Below are 15484 nucleotides of genomic sequence, written 5' to 3'. Positions count from 1 at the left end.
GTTCTCTCTGAAGATTCTCAAGCTGAAAGCGCTATCTTTCAAGAATCAGTACGTCAAGCCTCATCACCAAACGTGCATTCAATGTCAAATTCTGAAGAAAAACCCAACCGCTCAAGATGAAGTCAATTATTGAAGATTCATATGTTCATCCAAAAACATTAGAAAATCAGAAAATAAAAAAAATTTGGTTATGAAGTGTGCTTGAGGGTGATGTTTTGGGAAGTGATATGATAATGTGATAACAGACAACCTGATTCTGCGTAACGTACCCGCAGTTGAAGGGTCTATGCTCTGACTTGATGTGTCGGTAGGCACGAAAATTTTTAAAATGGACTTGACTAGGCAGAGTTGAACCTAGGAAATTCATAGACTTGACAAATCTTGACCTAGTTAGATCCGTTCAGCCTGACAATACGACGCTCGAATAGGTTGAGTAGGGAGATATATATGGGAATCTACTCGTCACATTAATTTAACCCGTACTTGGAACCGTGGTTTAACTTTTCCTCGATGTGCGGAATCTGTCCTTAATTCTGGTTGGATGGGGCGACTGGTAAATTCCGATAAATTAGGTCTGTAGAATATCATTTTCTTTCTTTCCGTCTGTTAGTCATATGTTGTCTCCTTTGCGTGACCTCCAATCCGACCTGGTACACAACATATGCAACTCTATTTCTCTGCAGGCTATATATATATATATATATATATATATATATATATATATATATATGTGTGTGTGTGTGTGTGTGTGTGTGTGTGTGTGTGTGTGTGTGTGAAATACTTCTCATCTGTTAGCCATATGCTGTCTCCTTTGCTTGATTTCTAATCCGACCTGGTACACAACATATGCAACCTTCTTCTTCTCAACCCCTCTGAATTAGTTAGCAATAGAATTCTGAATCTCTTCTCTCTCTGAATGGTTGTCTGCTCACCCGGTGTAACGAGTACTCTAGAAGTTCTTGATGGCTGGGGCATATCAGGAAGCGGGAAACACGTTCCAGTACACTTAAAATTGAACTCATACAGACTGTCTGTAGATCTCGCTGCTCGATTTAGGTGGACAACAATATCCCTGGTCGTCGTCAGATGAATGGTCCTTAAGACATAGTATTTAAGGAATTAGGATCAGATATAATATCTAGGAACTTAAGTTCACCTTGTCTTGTAACAAATAGTATATCCTAAATTTGTCACAATTTTTCGTGTTTAAGTGGACAACAATACCGACGATCGACCAGACAAAGATGTGAATATGAAAGGTACCGACAAGTGGATAAAGGCTATCTAAAAACTTTGATCCCAAATCTCTCTTAAAGTTAGATATCATTTTTAATTTTGTTAAATTTGTCATAGTTTCTTCTAATTTAAATATTAGGGGAGAATTAAAAATAAAAAATAAAAAAAATTAAACAATCAAAGAAAAATCAGAAAAATTAAAAATCCAAAAATAGTGTTATTTCTGTTCAATTTCTTGTTTAGAAAAATCAAAAATCCAAAAATATTTTTGTTTCTATTTTAATTTGTGTGCTAAGTTTTCTTTTAGTTTTGAGTGATTTCAGGTATAGATAAGACTCATGAAGTTTGTGTTGAAGATTTCTGAGCCAAAACCTCGTCCGTGAGCAACGAAGAATTCGCATTCGAAGGAGCAAGAAATGAAGATTATTCCTTTCAACATTCAATCCTTCAACCCCAGAAGCAAGGTGAAGCTGCAATTGACGATTATGTGACAGATTGCATTGAAGCCTCCTCAATCAGTCTGCTGCTATTGTTGTACCTGCTGAAGTGATCCAGAAGATTTGTTCTCTCTGATGTTCTCTCTAAAGATTCTCAAGCTGAAAGCGCTGTCTTTCAAGAATCAGTACGTCAAGCCTCCTCACCAAACGTGCATTCAATGTCAAATTCTGAAGAAAAACCCAACCGCTCAAGATGAAGTCAATTATTGAAGATTCATATGTTCATCCTGATGCTGTGAAGAAATCGAAGGTTAAAGCTGAAGCCAAGCTCTCATTGAAGATTGACAAGAAGAGCCAGCTACTTTTTAGGGGGAGCTTGTTAGGTCATTAAGAAAAGAAAGCTATAAACCAAGGGGGAGATTATTGGGTCAAAATATGGTTTATACTTTACTTTTCTAGGCAATTATATTTTTGTGTAATATTTATGAATTTATGGCCATGTTTACGGCTGAGTTTACGGCCGTAAACACCTTACGGCCGTAAACTCATTTATGGCCCATGTGTGTCCGGCCCATATTCAAGTATAAATATAGGTGTTAGGGTGAAAAGTAGAGATTGATGAACATGAAGTAGTTTACGGCCAGAGAGAAAGAAACATGTGTGTGTGAATCTTTTGTATCCGGATCATAATTCTAATCAATTCATACATAGATTCATCATATTCTTCTTCTCCTTCTCTTCTTTCTTTATCTGACATCATCCGTTTGATTGGGATTTCGCACCATCAAACGGATCTGACTGATACACGGGCATATTAGGGACCTACAGGAACAACAATCTTGGAGAAATTTTGAATAAATCTCCGATAGTAACCAGCCAACCCCAAAAAACTCTTAATCTTATAATGGAGACTTCGGGACCTCCCACTACACCTGTAACATTCCGTTTAAAATTAAGTAATTAAATAATAACTCTGAACCCCAAGATGTAAATTTAAATTTATATTATATTATAGTAGCCCTAAAATTCATAATAATTTAGCAGGGTGTTGGTTTCGGGGAGTTAAATGATATAAATTGGATTTTAGGGGGTTAAAGTGTAATTCCGGGATTTATTTTGTAAAGGTTTTCAGAAGTCAGGGGTGTTTGGTTAATATTGTAATTATTATGAAAGGATTTTTAGAGACATGGGCTAAAGAGTAAATTAAGGATATAAATTGAAAAAGATCTTGAAGGGAGGGGCTGAACTTGGAAAAAGGGACTAAAGTTTGGAAGGAAAACGAGACTTAAACCCATCACTCCTTCCCTCCCGTCTTAAGGTCGTCACTTCCAAAACGCTAGCTCTACATTAGCCGCCACCTTATTCCTTGCCTTCAACCGCCGCCGTTCAGGAATCTCCAACGTTTCCGATCAGGCAAGACCGCCAAGCACTACCGTTCCAGGCCGATGCCTTTGCTGCCAATGCGAGTTGTCACTCAACGCCATCATTGCTCATGTTACCGACGATGATGAGGGCCACGAACGAGCATCCTTTCCGCTGCTATTGCTGATGACGTTCTCGGTCAACCCCTTTCTCTCCATTCTTCCATGTTATGCCTCAATTGGCATGTCCACCGCCACCCATACGGTTCTTGTTAGCCGCTCTGGTCAACCTTGACCATTCTGAGGGAGGGGTTGCTGTACGCACCTTGGAGTGTGCGTTGATTGTATATGTGTTCCCTTGTGTTGTTATTCATTGTAGACATAACTATTGGCCAGAAAACCGAGAACAACCACCATGGCCGCCGACCATGGTTGCTGCCGCCATTCCGCCACCACTAACCACCATCTACAGTGGCTGTGGGCTTCTGTGTGCGTTTGGTCTGATGATTGGAATGCTTTTGATGCTGTTTTGGGACAAAAAAAATCATAACCACCACCACCACCACAAGGTGGTGGATACCGCCATGTGCCGCCGTCGACCACCATCGCCCAAGGTGGCAGTGGGTGGTGCTCACCTAGCGAAACCCTAATTGACCTAAAAACCTAACCGTTTGACTAATTGACTTTTGTTTGGGTTGGTAACCCTAACTAGGGTTTAGAAAACCCTAAGTTTGGGGATGTTAGTTTTGGATTGTTAGGACTCGCGTTAAAACCGTTAATTAAATTTCTAAATAATACATAATAATGCCCCTTATAATTAACTTAACGTGATATTGGACTTAATGGATTAAGTCCTTATTGGGTTAAGTAAGAACACTTAACCCTAATCGTCATTTTATGTGAAAACCCTAATTATGTTTGGGCTTCAAGTTGGGCTTTCTTTTGGGCTTTGGTGATTGTCTTATTGATGGACCAAATGAAAATAGGTTTATGGACTAAAGGAATTATTGGGCCTTAGGATAAGGCCCATTGGAAAGGCTTGGGCCCAATTTGTAAAATTTTGTCATAAATGGGCCATAATTGGGCCTGGATGATTATGAGATACTGGACCATTGGAATGCCAAATGTTTGGACTAAAATAAATGGTTGGGCCTTAAGGTAAGACCATGTAGAGGTTTGGGCCCAATTTGGAAAATTGGGGCCATATGTTGGGCCTTGGTTGATTATTTGGCTTTTGGGCCTTCAGAGTGTGTGTTTGGGCCTTGGGCTGGGATCAAGCTAGGTTGGGGGTAAAGTAGTCTTTTTACCCCAATCATGGACTTATGGTTATGTATTGGAACCCAATTATTAATTGGGTGCTGTTTTGATGTTGACAGTTCGGGAATATGTCAACCAACAGCTAGAGTTTTATATGCGGGATTTCGGCAGTGTGAGGTAAGTCTCCTCACCATACCAATGGGTCAAAGGCACCAAGGCTGGCCCATTTATTTAGTTGTATTGATTATTGCAAATGTGCTATTGATACATTGTGTATTTATGTGAAGACCATGTGGGGGTTCCCATGGCAGTTAGTTCAGACCATGTGTGGGTTCCCATGGCAATTAGTTATATGTAGTATGTCAGTTGTCTTCATGACTCTTGCATGTAGTGGATATTTGCAAATGCGCTGTCAATATGTTATGTATTTATGCAAGGACCATGTGGGGGTTCCCATGGCCTATTATGTGATATGTGGTATACTAGTTGATTATGTGATATATGATTTGCTATCAGTCTCTGTGATACTTGCATGGAAGACCCCTAGGGGTTCTCGAGGTAGTTGGATGTCAGAGCATTGGGGGTTCCAATGGCATTCCAGATTAAGACCATGTGGGGGTTCCCATGAAATTTGGTTGAGAACACGTGGGGGTTCCAGTGGCACTCGGTGTAAGACCTTGGAGGGTTTCCATGGCATCCTAGTATGCTTGTATGTTTAGTTTGCATGACACTTCCTTGGTTAGCTAAGACCATGTGGGGATTCCTATTGTAGTCAGTGAAGACCATGTGGGGGTTCCCATGGCAGGTAGATAAGACCACGTAGAGGTTCCAGTGGCACTCGGTGTATGACCTTGGAGGGTTTCCATGGCATCCCTATATGTTTATATGCATGACTTGTGTAGTTGATATGATTTATGTGATTATGTGTATAAGACCTTGGAGGGTTTCCATGGCATCCTTATATGTGTATATGCATGGTTTATGCAATTGATATGGTTTATGTGATTATGTGGGGTATGATCTAGGGAACTCACTAAGATTCTTGCTTACAGTTTTGTTTATGGTTTCAGGTATCATTGGTTTGGAAAGGAAGGACCCGACTCGATCGCAACGCATACACCCGTGTTTTCCGTATCATGTGATTTTGGGATGCAACTGTGATAAATGTTTTAATTAAGCAATGTGTAACACTCATAAAAATCATGCCAGTTTAAAAAAATTTAAATAATTCAAAATTAATCATTATTACAGATTTGTTTTCAAAATGGTTTCATGTCAGAGTATCCCATAATCAAATCATAAAAATATAATGAGCTGGACGATCATGCCTTCGCCTTCCCGCGATCATCAGAAGTACCTGAAACATAATCAACAACTGTAAGCCCAAACTTAGTGAGTTCCCCCAAAAAACCAACACCATAAAAATATAACCATATCATAACAAACAACATGCATAATGAACCATCAGCCTGACTGGACCGCTCTTCGAACCATCGACACGTTTGGACCGCCTCTAAGGGCCTTCAGCCTATCCGGACCGCTCGGAAGGCCTTTGGCCTGACTAGTACGCGCTAACCGGGTCTGCAGCCTATCTGGTCCGCCCTGGGTATGTTGGCGCAAGCACAAAGCATGACTGCCTCAGCCCAACCCCTAATCAAACAATCATGTGCACATAAATATCATACGCTAGCTAGCATGCACAGATAGCCATACAGATCTGATAGATCATTAACATAGCATCATCCTATATAGCAGGATACTAACCTAACCGGTCACTAACATAACATCATCCTATATACTAGGATACCGACCTAACAGGTCACTAAGCATATCATCATGCAATAACCATGATAACAATCCAAAAGAAGGGCCGGCATTGGTGCCTTCGACCCTGTTAGTATAGTGAGGACAACTCACCTCACAAGTAGCTCAGGATGATAATGTCAAACTTCCCAAATACAACTCCAAACTCAAACACCTACATCCACCAATGATCCACTTCCATAAATTCCCAAATTACTAAAATACCCCCAGAAGTCAAACTGGTCAACCCTTGGTTAAAGTCAAAGTTAATGGTCAAGGTCAACAGTCCATGTTGACCTAAATCGTCGAGTGTAGCTCACTAACTCGTCGAGTTCCTTCAAAACTCAAGAAATCATGAAAACCCTGGTCGACTCGCCGAGTTTCCATACAACTCGTCGAGTTCATGTAGTGTCTAGAATGTCGGGAAAACCCTAACCAACTCCTCGAGTTACCTCTCTAACCCGCCGAGTTCATGTAGAATCCAGAAGACGGGAGATCCTCATTCAACTTGTCGAGTTGACTATGCAACTCGTTGATTTCCTTTAGTCCATTTCTCATTCAGATGCTTTTAAGTGAAACCAAAGCTCCAAACTGTAGATCTAGGCTCCTAGGGTGTTTTTATCACACAAAATTGCTAACTTTACGTGCATGCAAGGCTCCATGAAGCTAAAACACTCATAACTAGCCTTAGAAGAAGGTTTTGGACATGGAGGAGGGCCAAAGCTTCATAAAGCTTTAGGCCTTATGTCTATAAGGGCCTAGAGGAGTCCATATATGAAACTATGCCCTTGTGACAAGCTCAAATCCGAAAGTTACCCCATTTTGCACAAACATGTCCATATTCTCACATAAGAAGAGATCTAACAAATGAAAGCTCAAGGTAAAGAATTTTTACCTTCAAATGTAAGCCGAGACGACGTAGATACTGGATCCACAAGCTTTTTCGCCTTCCAAGCTTTTCAATCTTCAACCTTCTTCAACAAATGCACCAAAAACACACTTTAGCCTCTCACACTCTCAAGAATGGGGTTTAGATCATTTAGGGTTGCTTCTAGCCATCAAAAGGTGGTAAGAAGGCTGGGGGAAAGGGTTTAAGGTTCTTTAAATAGGGTGCAAACCCTAAAAATTACGGTTTTCATGCACAACCTCTAGTCGTAGAGTAGAAGTCATAAACCACGCGGGCTGACTAGGTTCGACACGACGAGTTGGGGCCTCCAAATCGATGAGTTCCCTTAATAAAATGAATACAAAGCTTTTAAAAACTATATCTGGGAGTCGGGATGTTACACAATGTTTTTGAATGGTTGGATTTGATGGGTTTTGAGCGTATCTACAATCCTATGTGATCATGCAACCCTAATTGCTTTGGATTTAAGTTTTTCTCTATTGAACATGCAAATTGAATACCAAAGCAATGAAACCTAGATCTATTATATACAATTCGAAACACACACACACAAACACACACACACACATATATATATATATATATATATATATATATATATATATATATATTAGGGTTAGAAGATTACCTCACTTGTTATATTGTATTAACAAGAACAATCCTTGCTTGATCTTGACCTCTGAAAGCCTAGTGCCCCAAGTGTTGCACCTCTAATGGAGTCACAAACACTCAACACAACTAGGGTGACAATGAGAGATGAGGAAATCGGCCACTCTAGGGTTTCATTAGCATAGGGCCAAAATTCCTTAGTCTTGGAGGGCTTATATAGGCTGTGGCTGCTAGGGTTCCAGGAGGAAACCCTAATTCCTGCTTAAGGCTTAAGTAGCCCATGGACCCCTTGTTTAGAGCCCTTCGACAAAATCTGTAGGGCCTCCCAATAGGATTTCGTCCACTCCACTCTATGGAGTCCATTAGCCTAGTTTTGCAACTATTAATGATTTGGAAAACTAGTCCCTCCATTATTAATCAGTTCCTTTAATCCCATAATTAATATTAAATTAATTTCTGATCAATCACTAATTAATAATATGATTTCCAAATAATATATTAATCTTACAGTATATTAATAAAATCATTTTGAGTACCAATTTATTATTCATACAATAAATCCTACTCTCTTTCTCTCTCCACTAGTCATCCTATCAAGTTGCATGAGTGAAGGCAACCCACAAGGACCATGCTACAAATCAAATCAAGTACATGTCAATTATAGTTATGGTCTTAGACACCTAACCGAACAGTCTCCCACTTGGATAAGTCTAGTAACTATTATTGCAAGTATGAATTCAGAGTTTGACTAGCAATCGTAGCTTTCAAAAGCCGTTGTCCAACTCTGATCATATCAACAACACGTCCTTTAGATAAAGGATCAAATATTCTTTCGTTCTTAAAGATATCGTTTGGACATGATACATAGATTATAATAATTCTCTCTGTCCATTTGTTGTTTCCCGACTTATGATTTATGACGACTGACTCATAATATAATTGAACACATCAACTTAGTTCAGGCTTGGCCAAGCACTTATGGTGTCATCACTAAATCATCTTGGGGCCCACAGATATCGATTTTATCCCATTTAGGGTAAAAGGAACAGATAAACTTCGTCTCATATACTTGTACTATTTACTCATCAAATAATACACAATAATACATTTTATAACGTCAAGTTACTAATGTATTTATGTATTATCAATGCACAACCGACTTGTAAATAATAACTATATGTCTCCGTTTCAAGAATATAAGATATTATCGTCTCACAATCACTCGTGATAAAATCCATGAAGTGATTCAAATGAGCGTGGGTTTATTTCAATACTTAAATTCTTATTTTAGGAGTACTCATGAACATTGCAGCAAACATTTTCTATGTCTAAGCACTTAGACAATCTACAGTCTAATTCATGACAGTCTTACCTCATTACTTATTTCCAAATTATGATCGACTGTGGATGTTTGAATAATCTTATTATTCGGGATGTAAAACATACGAAGTGAAACACAAGAATAACCTAATCCAATATGGTCTCAACCTTTTGAATATAAATAAAACACTTATTATTTAATCACAATATTAATTAGACCTTATTCATTGTTTACTGTTTCGACTAAACAACTCAATACTTGAATTAAAACAATAGTCATCCTATGCTCCAAGCATGCATACTATATTTATCTATGGTCCTTCCTTTGTGAAATAAATCAATTGAACACATTTCCACTGATGCTCATTTCACAATTTCCTAATCCTTATAAGTGTGTAAGAATGCAAAATTCTTGCCACTAATGGAATGTGTTAGAGTCTAACATTTCATGCAACAATCCTTTTGTAATGTCGAGGCTCCAAAACCACAGAGACTTGTCCAATGATATGATCAAGCATTCCATTTGAGATTGTCACAAGACAACTCCCCGGAAATGAAGTCTCAGATTCAAGGTACATTCCTTGAACATCCTTCTTGTATAAAAGTTTCTAACTTACACATAGATTTTTAATATCCAACTCCCATTATCGAAACATTTCCATAATTGCCATATGACTATCCATTCTTAATAAAATCCTATCTATTCAGAATTATATCAATATGGTCCATCTATTACTATACTCCACTATCCACAAGCAACCAATCTTCGGTAAGCCTTAGATTGCCCTTGATAGTTGTTTAACAACTTTAGTCATATCTTGTTCCAGTTCTTTTTCCCTCTTAATGCGCTAGGCATTTGGAAAAATCAGAACAGGCGAAAATTATAGCATATGCAATCGATATTATACCTGAAGCATATGGGATATGATTCACAATGTCTTACATAAAGACATGATATTTGACCAGTCTCTTGCTAAAATATTCCCATCTTTAGAATTTCCTATGTTGAAACATTTTAACATGATATTCATATATGACCATGACTAAGTTTGATTAAAAATTTCAATCTAAGCTTTTAGACGAAATGAAATATAAATGCCCTATCCTTTATGCCTTACTATAGCGAAACAATTTCCAAATTCCGCAACTTTGCAAATTTAGAACTTTGTTTCCTATAAATAAAATTGCTAACTTGCAACACTTAACATAATAATTACGCACCCACTAGCATAAGAATTATGTTCTTATTAGCATAATAATTATGCTCCCACTAGCTTTGACAAGTATCTATAGATCAACTGGACTTCTAGAAATCAATACCTATTGACTTTCTTACCAAAGTTTAGATTTCTGATACGTGGTGCTTCGATAAGTCTCTATCCAGCCTACTCAAGCTCATACACCTTTCATTGGATAACTTATATGTATGTCTTAACCTTTTCAGAACTTATATCAATAAGTCTCAAATGTTCAAACTAATTGCCATTTCTCACAATTCGAACTATGAAGAGGGATGTTGTAATCATATTCGAATTTGAGAGCGTAATCATCACACCTGCTAACTCCAATCCCTTTAAAATCCACTAATGGAAGCGTTTTCTCATAATCATTTTCATGAAGTAGAGAAAAACCTATTGCCACTTAGATTTTAAGGTGTATGTGTTCCTATCCATGTGAATTTTTCATTTCCAACCACTATCATAAGACAAGGTTTATGATAAATCCAAACTCATATGGACTGAACTTGCTTAACCTCAATTTCTTGCCATCTGGCAGCACAAGGGCCTACCATTACTTCCAGGTTATTGAACAGCTCACCCACACTGATCAATGTACTTTAACTGGTCAAGGTGTTTTGCCTTATGCAATCAAATGAGAACTTATAGAACTCACATTCATAGTCAATTTTAACTGGAATAGGCATAGAAATAAGAATATGTCAACACGATAGGTTGTTAACCGCAGGTCGTGTCCTAGTGATAACTAAACAGTTTATTCTTGATTAGTTCTTGAAACTATTCAAGACCATTAAGACTCCCACTATCCTCTTGACATATAAGATTTTCTGTCAAAGAACATTTCTCAACAAGCAGATATTCAAGAGTTAGTATGGGTTCTTATCAAGAAACACTTCATATAATTGGTCTTAGTTGGTCTTTGTTTTATTCAAAACATCACAACTACCAATTTCAAATGTGCAAGAGTTAGAAAAAATTTCTACTCCACATTTCATGAGGTGTTATAAACCTACTTAGAACATGTTTCTTAAGGTACAACTTTAAGTAACTAGAGTATAACTCTAAACTTGATTTTGGACCGAAGTATGACTCATCCTTTTGATTTAACCATTTCAACAATTCCCGATACCTCTTCTTAGTCATGTAAATGTACTAAGTGTTGGGTTTTGAGCATTCTAACACTCCTAAGTGACATGCAACCCTAAATACCTTGGATCTATGTTTTCTCTATTATACATGCAAATAAGAACTTCCAAGGTATTATCCTAATCTAGCATACAAAAACAATGAATGTAACAAGATAGAATACATACCTCTTGATGTAGAAAGTCTTCATGAAGCTTGAGTGCCTAGCCCCAATAGTGTGGAAGCCTCAAATGGAATCACAATCACCAAAACACTTAGAATAACTTGAGAGAATTCTACAACTCATGAAATCGGCTAGCCCTTTTACTTCACACTCTAGTGGCCGATTTTGGTCAAGAATAAGATGCTTATATAGTTAACGTTACACCATGTAAACCCTAATTGACATGGCCTTTCATTTCCATGATCCATGGGTACAAATACACCATGGAGCATCCATGGACCATCCTATGGGTTTTTGCCCAACTTGATTATCCATGGAGCATTAGCCCACTATACAAGTATGGATGATTTACACAATCAACCCATATATTTAATTAGTCTTCTTTTGATCACTTAATTAATCCTAGATTAATTCTTGATCAATACTAATTAAATAATCTTATTATTCTTATTATTAATATACTAGAACTTATAATATATTAATAACCATAAGTGTCTTATTTCTCTCATTATAGTCTATCCAAGTGCATGATGGTATGCAACCCAAATGGACCATGCCGGGTCGGGTCAAGTCTTACCAATTATAGTTATGGACTTAGACATTAATCCAACAGTCTCCCACTTGGATAAGTCTAAAACTATTATTGCGTATGACTTCAGGAACCAACTGGCAATCGTAGCTCTCAAAAGTTTCCGTCGAACTCTGACCTTGTAGATGAACTCTGACCTTTGTCAATGACTTGTCCATTAGATAAGGGATCATATATTCCTCCATTCTAGATATCATATGGACTGAGACATGGATTATAATCATTCTCTCTGTCCATTTGTTGTTTCCCGATTTTCGATTTATGACGACTGACTAATTGAACAAATCAAATCAGTCCTGGCCCGGCCGAGCACTTCCATTTGTCATCATCAAATCATCGAGGGGCCCACAGATATCGCTTTTATCCCGAAGGTAAAAGGAACGGATAAACTTCGACTCATATGGCTTGTTCTACTACTTGTTGAATCATACACAAAGGCACGTTTTATAGCACCGAGTTACCAAATGCGTTTTCGTGCAATCAATGTACTATCAACTCATAGTAACAACTCATATCTCTAGGTTTGAAGAATATAAGATATTATCGTCTCATGATCACTCGTGATAAAATCCATGAAGTGATTCCAATGAGCGCGGGTTGAATCCAATACTCAGAACTTATGAGCACTCATGAGTGTTGTAGCCCTTTGTCCAACACCTTAGACCTCTACAAGCCAACCCATGACAGTCTTAATTCATATCTACTTCCAATATATGACCGACTGTGGATGGTTTGAATAACTTAGTCATTCCGGAAGAATAACCTAGTTTATTCGGGAAGTCAAAACATGCAAAATGAAACACAATAATAATTGAATCCAATATGGTATTAACCCTTTGAACATAAATAAAACACCTTTTATTTATCACCATATGATTACACATTATTCATTGTATACTGTTTCAGCTATCAACTTTATTCTTGAATTTAAAACAATAGTTGTCCCATGCTCCAAGCATGTACACTATGTTTTCCTAAACACTAGTCATGCCATACACCAAGTATGCATACTATGTTTGTCTATGATCTTTACTTTGTGAAATAGATCCATTGAACATAATTTCAATGATTCTCTTTTCACACTCCCAAATCCTTACCGCAAATGCAAGAATTCCAAATTCATGCCATTTACTGAAATCTGTTAGATTCTAAACTTATATGCATTGAACCTCTTGTAACGATTATGCACAAACTCACAAAGACTTGGCAACAATCATTACAGAGTATTCCAAAGGAGATCAGCTCCTTGGAAACATCCTTCTTGCATTAAGTTTCCTAATCTTAAACAGATTGAAAATTCTAACTTTGAAACATTTCCAGATTCCATTTTGACTATCACTTCTGAACAAGAGTTGCCTCCTTATAGATTATGTCAATATGGTCCTTCTAGAATTATCACTATATTTCCAATTGTCCTTGAGTAACCAATCTTTGGTAAACCTTAGATTGTCCTCGACAATTGTTTAATCCTTTTAGTCATATCCAGTTCTAAACCTTTTCCCTTCTTAATGCCCTAGGCATTTGGAAAATTTTAGAAAGGATGAATATAGCACATGTAATCGATCCTATATCCGAAGCATATGGGAATCGATTAATGATGTCTCACATAAAGACTAAACCAGTTTTGCTATAATATGTCCATTTCAATTTGCCAAGTTCTCATAATTCAGATTATGAAAAGGGATGCCGTAATCATAATCGAATTTTAGAACGCAAATAATGGATCCATATACAGAATTTCCTTATGTTGAGCCATTCCAACATGAAATTCATATATATCCTTGACTAAATGATTGAAACCTCACGATCTAAGCTTATAGATTTGAGATGAAGTATAATTTCCTCTCCCTTAATTATAGCAAAACAACTTTTCCAACCCCTGCAACCTCACGAATTGAAACTTTTTGTTTTCTATAATTAACATTGCTAACTTGCAATACTTATCATAATTATCATGCTCCCACTAACATGATGATTATTAGCATAACACCTATGCTCCCACTAGCTTTGACATGTACTCAGAAATCAGCTGGACTTCTAGAAATCAATACTTCATTGACTTTCTTACCAAAGTTCAGATTTCTGATACTAGATTGTTTTGATAAAACTTTATTAAAAATCATACACCTTCCCTTAGATAGCACACTTGTGTGTCTAAACAGTTATGAAGAGGTATGCCGTAATCATAATGGTTAGACCTTTTTGCCACTTCTCACAAGTCCAGGTTAGTGTGCCGGTAAACCACACACGCTCCACTAACGACTTTGAGAATGCAAATATCACAATTGCTATCTAGATAAAATCTACTTAGTGAAAGTGTTTCCTCACCATCATTTTCATGAATCGGAGAGAAACCTTATGACACTTAGATTTATTTGGTGTATGAGTTCCTACCCATATGAATTTGTCAAAACCATAATCACAAGACACAGATAATGACAAATCCAAAACCATATGGATTGAACTCAATCTTAATTTCTTGCCACCTGGCAGCTCAAGGGCCTGCCATTGCTTCCAAGTTGTTGTGCAACTAATTGAGATCTCTAAGAACTCATATGCAAAGCCAACTTTAACTGGAATGGGCACAGAATATGTCAACACGATAGGTTATGAACCTCAAGTCGTGTGCTAGTGAAGAACTTCAGGTTTTATTCTTGGTTAGTTCTTGAGACTTTCAAGACCTTTAAGACTCCCACTGTCCTCTTGACATATAAGACTCCCTTGTCAAACATCCAAGAGATAGTGCGGATTCTAATCAAGACAAACACTTCACACAATTGGCCTAAGTTGGTCTTTGTTTTTTCCAAAACATCACAACTTACCAATTTCAAATGTACAAGAGTAGAAAACTTTTACTCTTACATTTGACAAGTGTTTTAAACCTTCTTTAAGACATGTCACTCAAGTTACAATCTTGGAGTATGACTCTAAGACTTGTATTGGAACGAATTATGACTCATCTTCTTGATTTAACCATTTCAACAATTCAAGATCCCTCTTCTTAGTCATAAGAATGCACTAAGACTTCCTTAGAGAACTAATTGTGCTATGGTTTCTTAATCATTAAGATGATCACAAAAACTAATACTAAAGTACTCTCCCATCTTTTCAGATTTGAGAAACTTTTATCCTTCTGCCTAAATTGATTCTTCTTATTCGCTCTGTCATACATTGGAACCTTTTTCCAATGTCTCAGAATTACACTTAAGCATGTAAGTATAATCATATTTACTGAGCTTTAGTAAACCATGACGAATAGTCTTATCAATCTTTTGTGGTGGACTTAATTAGTGCACAAGAATGTGTACTCGATCCCTTAGTCCTTTACTTGACTCACACATCCATGTGAACGAGTAATTAGTCTTAATTTTCCAAAACTTGAAAGTTCTCATTCATCATGCTATACAACTTGCATGAT

The sequence above is a fragment of the Lactuca serriola genome, chromosome 8 (genome assembly GCF_051521515.1).
Source record: "Lactuca serriola cultivar US96UC23 chromosome 8, Lser_US96UC23_V15, whole genome shotgun sequence".
Lineage (NCBI taxonomy): Eukaryota > Viridiplantae > Streptophyta > Magnoliopsida > Asterales > Asteraceae > Lactuca > Lactuca serriola.
The sequence above is the reverse complement of the archived record's forward strand: the minus strand, read 5'-3'. Positions refer to the sequence as shown.